This window comes from Amaranthus tricolor, chromosome 1 (assembly GCF_026212465.1).
Source record: "Amaranthus tricolor cultivar Red isolate AtriRed21 chromosome 1, ASM2621246v1, whole genome shotgun sequence".
NCBI classification, from domain to species: domain Eukaryota; kingdom Viridiplantae; phylum Streptophyta; class Magnoliopsida; order Caryophyllales; family Amaranthaceae; genus Amaranthus; species Amaranthus tricolor.
The window spans coordinates 37,338,289-37,347,173 of NC_080047.1; the positions used below are offsets into that span (position 1 = coordinate 37,338,289).

Sequence of the window (8,885 nt, forward strand, 5' to 3'; positions counted from 1 at the left end):
ATGTGACTCTTTTAACAATATAATGATAACATACAGGCTGAGCGCATCCGATCGGTGCTCATACAATGCAATGACACGATTCAAGGGGCCGCTACATCGCCAGTAGGTGTGGGGTATCGGCTATGTTCTAAGACCCTAGGCTTCATTAACACGTCATTGACCGATGCATTGAGTCAGGCGGGTTATGAGTACCTCAATCCGACTCCACCCATCATTGGCGAGGTAGATGACACATTCCACACTCCTTCTCCACGGAGTTCAGCCCATCGAGGTAGCTCTTCCGGAGGATCCAGTTCTCGGTCCACAAGAGGTCGCCAGCGTTCATCTACTCGAGGTCGGTCTTCTAAATCGCCATCGACCTCCGGTACTATGTCACCATTCGTTCCTCCAGCTTCCATCACCACTCCTCCTCCACATCCATCACCTCCGCAAAGGATCATCACATATCAGCGTGCTAGTCAACGACGAGCTCCTGCTCTTAATGTCATTGCGGAGGTTGGCGAGTTCACACCATCATCATCCACCGGTGCGCAAAACAAAAGGGGTCGGGGATTGTAGTTTAACAAACTTTGTATATTCTTATTTGATTTGAACTTCTTGTATGACTTTCCATGATTGTAATATATCTTCGCATTATTTTCATAATTAATTTTTTCAAATCAAGCTGGTTCGTAAATGATTATTATGGAATAGATGATATTGAACTAGTTTAATTCAGGTTGCGCTAACTATTTAGGGGAAATGAAAGAAAAAAAAGGTTGCAGGCCACAAGCAAACCGCCACATGAAGTGGCGGTTTACCATGGACCAAACCGCCACATGAGATGGGGGTTTGCCTTGACCAAACCGCTACTTCATGTGGCGGTTTATTACTTAAGGCAAACCGCCATCTCAAGTGGCGGATTTGTCTGAAAAAAAAAAAAAAAACAAATTTCCACGTGGACGGTATTGTGGGAAATACTTTCCCACATAATGCAAAGTGGGAATTATTTTTTTTTAGGCAATATTTTGGAAAAACTTTCCTCAAACATTGTCAATAATTTTTTAAGCTATCGAACTAACCAGCAAGTGAAATGTAGTCTCTCGTCCTTCTTATTATTTATAATATATATTGAGTTGTCTTTTTCATTTTATATCGTCTTTAACCTTATTTATATTTTCATTTTGTATCGTCTTTAATCTTATTCATATTTCATATTCTAACTTTCTTTAAATATTAATATATTATCTATATAATTCAATCTTTATCTTCATTTATTATCAAATCTCAAAATTTTTTTTTATAAATAACTTGTTTTGTTGACGGTAATTCAAGGTGATGGAAAACTATCTATTAAAAAAAAAACCTTATTCAATTGGGTTGAATCTCCCTCTATAAAAGCTAAATTTCAACCCACCAGGAATCAACCCCTCCCACTTCTCTTCCTGTTTCCCATTCTTCTTCAAACCCTCCAACAATCTTTAGAACTACATTTTATGTTCCAAAATCCTAACATAAAACCATAAAACCCACCTAAAAATCAATGGTGGAGAAATCAATTAGAATGGAAAATCCAATGACTTCACATTCAGCAGATGATCATAATGTTGATTCATCAACAGAAAAAGATGATGAAATCAAAGTTAAAAAAGATCAAATGGTTAAAAATGGTGGTGATTTTGAGTTGTTATCAAGCTTTGATACATCTCATTCAACACTGTTAACAGCAGATGAACTTTTCTTTGAAGGAAAACTATTACTTTACTGCCAAATCAATCTTAGATCTTCTGATCAATCAGATGATCAAGATAATCAAAATGGGATTCTTAATGGGATTTTGTTAGGAAGAGAAATACAAGAACCAAGAATATGGTTTATAGATGATGATCCATCACCAAGACCACCAAAATGTACTGTTTTATTTAAAGAATTACTCAGATTAAAGAAACAGAGATCCTCTGCTTTTTCTCCATCATCATCTTCTTCTTCATCTTCATCATCATCATCATCAAGTTCATTAGGAGATGCTGCTGCAATGGAGGAACAGGAAAAGGAAAAGTAAAAAGAGAAACATACAATAATTAAGAGGATTAAAAAGGGATTAGAGAGAACTAAATCAGCTAATATTAGACTTAGGCCTATGTTTAATGTTCCCATTTCTACCCAAAATGGAAAGTCTACTTCTTTACCTCCTCTCTTTCATCCCACCCAAAAAAAAACCTTGAAAATGGGGTTTATTTCTTGATTCTACATGTTCATGGACTGTTTTTTTTTCACCATGTTTCGGTAATGAAACAAGGAATTGCAAAAGACATTTAAATACCTGGATATAAGGTGTAATCGAGGGTAACTATCAGTATGCTGAAAGTGCTTATGATCCTTCCGTTGATGAGACCTCAAATTCTGCAATACAACGTTAGCCTTGTCCGGGGTGATTTCCCGGAAAACCTCTCTGACGTTCAAGTCAGATCGGGAGACATAAAGTAATTAATATATGATAATGAATGAATACAAGATTAACGGATTGTAGGATGAGTTCAGATCAATTGAAAGAATATTTGGTTCAGTATATATTGTACGTAGGAGGGTGAATATTTATTGTGGTGTAACGATAGCAATATAAAAGCTTAGTCCGGTACAAATGATGTACGCGACATGTATTTATAATGGTAGAATGGAGGTTGGATGGTGAATTAATGTGAGAATCATGGGTATGATGGGTAAGTAGTAGATTATGATGAGTAGTGGGTAGTTATTTTAAGAAGTTATTGAACCGAGTTGGGTGGTTAGGGTTTGACTAAATAAATTATGGGTTTATTTATTTGACCCTATAACATTAGCCCCACGCATGAAGAGCGATAGATGAGGGAATTTAATGTAGCGAGGGTATCCGTCTTTATGCGGAAAAAATCATACCTATGATGCATATCAAACAAAAATTCGGAAGAAACCATGCAATAAGGTCCGAATAAGGTAAACTTCGAATTCTTGCCTCGATGGGCCCATGATGGTGGAAGCCCCATGAATTATAAATATTTGGCCTTTGGGCCACTTTTGATGATTCGACTTTAGAGCTTGATATGTTGATTCGACATTTGAGCCTGATATGATGATTCGGAAGTTGAGCCTGATATGATGATTTGACATTTGAGCTTGATATGACGATATGGCCTGGCAGTCAAACACCTGTGGCTTAGATAAGGAATCATACTATATGAATCCTTCGAAAGCATTGATAAATATTCGGATCAGACATAAGTCTACATTTAAGGAATATTTGGATCGGACATAGGTCCGCATTGCCCAGCCGTCAATCACCCGGGACTTAGATAAAGAATCATACTAGGTGAATCCTTCGAAAGAATTGATGAATACTTTGATCGGGTGTCAATCATCCGAACTTAGATAAGGAATCATACTAGGTGAATCCTTCGAAAACATTGATGAATATACTGATCGGACATAGGTCCGCTTAATAATTGATCGAGTTATCAAGCTAGGTGATACTCAATATGAATACATTGACAAATAACGCCCAAAATCACTCATTTTGGGGCTTAATAAGAGTCCGAGTTACCAAGCTAGGTGACACTCGCAAGGATTTCACTTTCAAACTAGGTGAAAGTTTGATAATTAAGATAAATACTTTGAAAATATCGCCTAAAATCAATCATTTTGGGCCTTCAATAATAATATGACTTTCAAATTAGGTGAAAGCTTAGATGATTCCATAATATGACAAAGAACGCCCACGTGTTGGGAGTTCAATAATAATAATAATAATAAGATGACTTTTAAACCAGGTGAAAGCTCAGTTGACTTTATACATTCATCATTGAAAACCACCTATAAGTAAGACCCAATATATTAAGAATAATAATGGTGAAGTATTGAATTTCCACGCATAAATAATAAATAATTCTTTTAATATGTGTTAGTATCATACTTGATCACTTCACATCGACCCATGAATACAACAAATACGAAACACCCGATATACGTCGATGAATAAAAGTAAGAATGACCATATGATCATCATCGGATTAATACAATATATTCTTCACTTAGCAATACTAATTAAAGATTTGTATCCTTTATGTAGCATTTCATTAGAAGGAAATGGTGATGATTTTGCTCCATGTATCGAGTCACCTGAGATTATTCTCTCATGGGTGGATGGTTCGAACCACTGTCAGATCATACCCGGATCCAGCCATTACAATCAATGTGGGTAGTTTTTCGGGGATCTGATTTAAATAGTTTGAACCACTATGAGATCATACTTGGATCCAGCCAATATATTGAATGTAGGTAGTTTTCCGGGGATCCGATAAAAATAGTTTGAACCACTGTCAGATCATATTCGGATTCAGCTAATACATTGAATTGAGCAATATTTGGAGTAATTTTTTCGACGGAAAGCACTTGGTTGCAGCTAGTTTGGAAATGTTCTACGGATTTAATAACCCATTGGAAGGTGAATCAAACCAAACTTGGGTCCGACATTATGATAATACATCATGACAATTACTCAACTGGGTCTTCGATGATTCGGTCATAGCATAACTCAGCTACTCTCAATACTCAGACAATTTTGCGAAATTATTGGAGGCCCTTGGGGGGTCTGAGTTTTTAATATTTCGGACAAATTGATGATACGGCAAAAGACAAAACTTGTATAATAACCTTAGACAAGAGAATCCGGCTATTCGATGGTACAAAATGACTCATCGCATCCGAATCCTCGATGTCACGGTTAACCAAAAGATAACTCGGCCATTTTCCGGGTTCAATTTGGCTAGTACAATTTGAGGGTCCGACTTTTTAATACTTGGCCATTTTCCTTCTTGAAGTTGGTTTGAAAATATTCTACGGGTCATTGAACCCTTTTAAAGTTGCATCAAACCGACCTTTAATATTAGATGAATACAATCAATAAGATCGGACTTTTACATCCACGAATAAAAACAAACATTTGGAATAATTTGACCCAAAAATTCTCAATTTGAGAAGTAATAAATATAATAATTCTCGTTAAGTGTGTTGGTCCAAGAATAATTCAGCTTTCAATTTATCCCAATATATAAGATAATAATTCATCACTCTATTCTAATTTTTATACTGTTTCTCATTTCCCAGCAATACAATCTCTATTCTCATTTTGTAGTAATTGAAAACTACAAATTTTCAAGCAAGAAAAAAGTGGCATTTTGATAAAGCTGATGATATATAGCTTATTAATTAGACGGTCACATAGCTGGAGTTGACAAAAAATGGTGAAATTGAAGATCTGGATTAAATATATCACATAATTAGACGGTCACACACGAGTGGGAACCTTCTTTTCCTCATAGCAAAATGATCTTCAAATCAAATCTTCATCATTAACAAATAATTTCCGAATCCTCAAAAATAATGGGTGCCGAGAAAAATTCAGGAAATATTCACATACGACACAGTAAAGATAAGATGATGGTCCTTTAGACCGAAACCACTTAGTTGAAGCTAGTTTGGAAACGTTCTATGGGTCATCTAATCCTTTAGAATGTGCGGAACTTCAACATTGGGACTAAATTTTTTAGTTAGTTGAAGTTGGTTTGAAAACGTTCTACGAATCTAATCTCAAGGTGCATCAAACCGAAGTTCAACATTTGGATTGATTTTTTTGCGGAAATAACATCTGTTAAAGATCAATATTTCATAGGAATTGATCTCTCAGAAAAGATGATGTCTCGCAAATGGACTGGATATAACAATTCACAAAAGACGCTTTAATTTTCCATTCATAACTATAGCTAATTAAGAACCAAATTTAGCAAAGGTATCAGTGATTTCTTTTGAGGTTCCTAATTAAGCTAGAAATTAGTCCTAACAGAGAGCTTTTCAGCAAGTTGCAATGGCGACTCAAGTCGACAACGACATCATAAATTTAATATAGGAGTTAAATCACAACCCTCCATTAACCCATGATCCCCACTCTTCCATTTCTGATTAGAAGGTGAAATCAGGTTTAATTAGGGTTTAATAATACTCTAACCGCCTTTTAATATATAAAAAAAAATCCCACACAATTAGATGACAATTTATTTTTCAAATACTCCATAGCAGCCGCAGAAATTGACTTCAGAATTCAGCAATGAAGAATGATGAACAAATATAAGGAAACCACTCCCATACTGATTGAGAATCAGTGAAATAATGGTGGTTAAGTTTTGAAGACTGGAGAAAGACGTCATCATATTGCTCTGGATAATCGAAGAGCAAAGAATTAAAATATTGGACAGGTGACCACTTCACATATTTGATTTTGTTATTTTTAAATAAGAGAGATGGAAGATTGTTTACTGCCATAGTTGACAATTTGATCCATTTGATTATTCCAACGCACCTTTTTAAATATTTTCACACAATGAAAATTAGAGAATTTGGTCTAAGCAAGCCACGTACTAATACATAAATCGAAGGCTTACGAAAGTTCAAGCACTGTATTTTTGAGGGGAGACATGACTTTTATGTTTGAAATCCCCACAGACGGCGCCAAACTGTTTCGGTAATGAAACAAGGAATTGCAAAAGACATTTAAATACCTGGATATAAGATGTAATCGAGGGTAACTGTCAGTATGCTGAAAGTGCTTATGATCCTTCCGTTGATGAGACCTCAAATCCTGCAATACAACGTTAGCCTTGTCCGGGGGGTGATTTCCAGGAAAACCCCTCCGACGCTCAAGTCAGATTGAGAGACAGAAAGTAATGAATATATGATAATGAATGAATACAAGATTAACGGATTATAGGATGAATTCAGGTCAATTGAAAGAATATTTGGTTCAGTATATATTGTACGTAGGAGGGTGAATATTTATTGTGGTGTAACGATAGCAATATAAAAGCTTAGTCCGGTGCAAATGATGTATGCGACATGTATTTATAATGGTAGAATGGAGGTTGGATGGTGAATTAATGTGGAAATCATGGGTATGATGGGTGAGTGGTAGGTTATGATGAGTAGTTGGTAGTTATTTTAAGAAGTTATTGAACCGAGTTGGATGGTTAGGGTTTGACTAAATAAATTACGGGTTCATTTATTTGACCCCATAACACACCCTATTTTTTTTTGGAGGTGAGTATTATTTTTCCCCTTTTTAGTGATATTTTTCAGGAATTTTGGTTGTAGTGGATATTTTAAAATTTTGATTAAGATTTTTAAGATATTGACGATAAAATATATCTATGTGAAATTTTGTTAGATTCGTCTTAATGCATACATTTTTACCACATATTTTTTGTAATTTTTTATGATGCCTATTTAGAGATATTTAGGCTCAAAATTTACATTGAAAATTGTGTAAAAAGTGAACAAAAAACAGCAAAGGGAGTATATATTATGAAAGATTATAAAAATTAAATATTAATAATTTTTACATTAGACAAATCAAACAAGATCTCATTTGATTATATTTTAACATATAGATTAAAAATTAATCGCAAGTTAAAGGTGATAAATAAATAGTGTAATAATCTTAATGTTGCAAGTGAAGTAATTTGGAACAGAAGAAGTATGAGAGATATAAATTGATTAGTCTTGATAAGAAATACTAATGGAAACTTTAAAAATTTTTATTGTGTTACTTCATAATTAATTAAAAATATTGTAATAATTAAATTAAATAGTATTCCTATGAAAAATTAAATGTAAATATAAATTTTCAATAATTCTTAAATGAGACGGTCTCACAGTGAGACCATCTCTATTGGGCTGACCCAACATATATTTTTTTGTCTTAAAATGATTAGTGATCATTTATAATTTTAATATAATTACTTTTTACGGTCTTAGAAAGAGTACTTATACCCTTAAAACAATTACTTATGATCATATAGTAATCAATTGAAGAAATTGACTATTATATAGACCCCCCAGACCCTACCTTTGTGCGGAATATTAGGTAGGATAATAATAACTATTATATAAATCCGTTTTATAGTAAGACGATTTCATACAAGACGAGTTTATAAATTTTAGGGAGAGGAAGTATGGTTACTAAATGTCATCCTACCGCTGTAACTGCGTTTGATGAGCTTACTTGACCATAAGTTTAAATCCAATAAGCAAATCAAGAATTTATGTCTTTTCAATTTACTACTTGCTCCGTTCTATATTACTTGCACCTAATCTATTTTTGTATATTTTATGATAATTTACATATTTTGGTTATTATACCAGAAAAAAACATAGTTATGTGGGATCTTGTTTTTTTCGTCTCGTCGCATATTTTCATACTATTAATTTTTTATAATTTTTAGTTCTGTATAACTCTAGATATAAACAATCCGACAAACGTATTGAATTATGCAAAAATATATTAAATATAAGTATTTTGAAATACGGAAAAATATATTAGGCGTAAGTATTTTGAAACGGAATAAGTATACTTCATGAGACTTAAGTTTCACGATCGTGACGTGATAGTTGACTTGAGATTTGCTAATTCTCAAGAAAGGAATACACGATTTTGTTTAGTAAAATTTGACCAGTTATAAATATTGATCGAAAAGCCAATTGTTCAGGTTAATTGTATAAGTTATAAGCGTTTGGTAAAAAATATTTGTTAATTTTTAGCTTTTTATTAAAGAAAAAAATAAATCAAAAAGTCAAAAGCTAATAATATTATAAGTTATTTTTAAATTTTAACTTAAATTTATCTTTTCAGCTCATTAATTATCATTTACCAGTTTTGAAGAATATCAAATAAGGGAAATTCTTATGTTGACATGTGACATCAAATATTTATTACTCCTTATTTATTTAAAATCATGAACAGTAATCATCATTAATATTTAAATGAAAAATACTGTTCATGTGAAAAGAGTATTGATTTCCAAACAATGAAACAAATACTTACT

At 33.4% G+C, this 8,885-nt stretch overlaps 1 pseudogene; it reads left to right on the forward strand.

The window, feature by feature from the left end:
- Positions 1 to 1,543: 1,543 nt before the first annotated feature.
- Positions 1,544 to 8,885, forward strand: part of LOC130810333 (uncharacterized) — a 19,541-nt pseudogene continuing 12,199 nt past the window's right edge.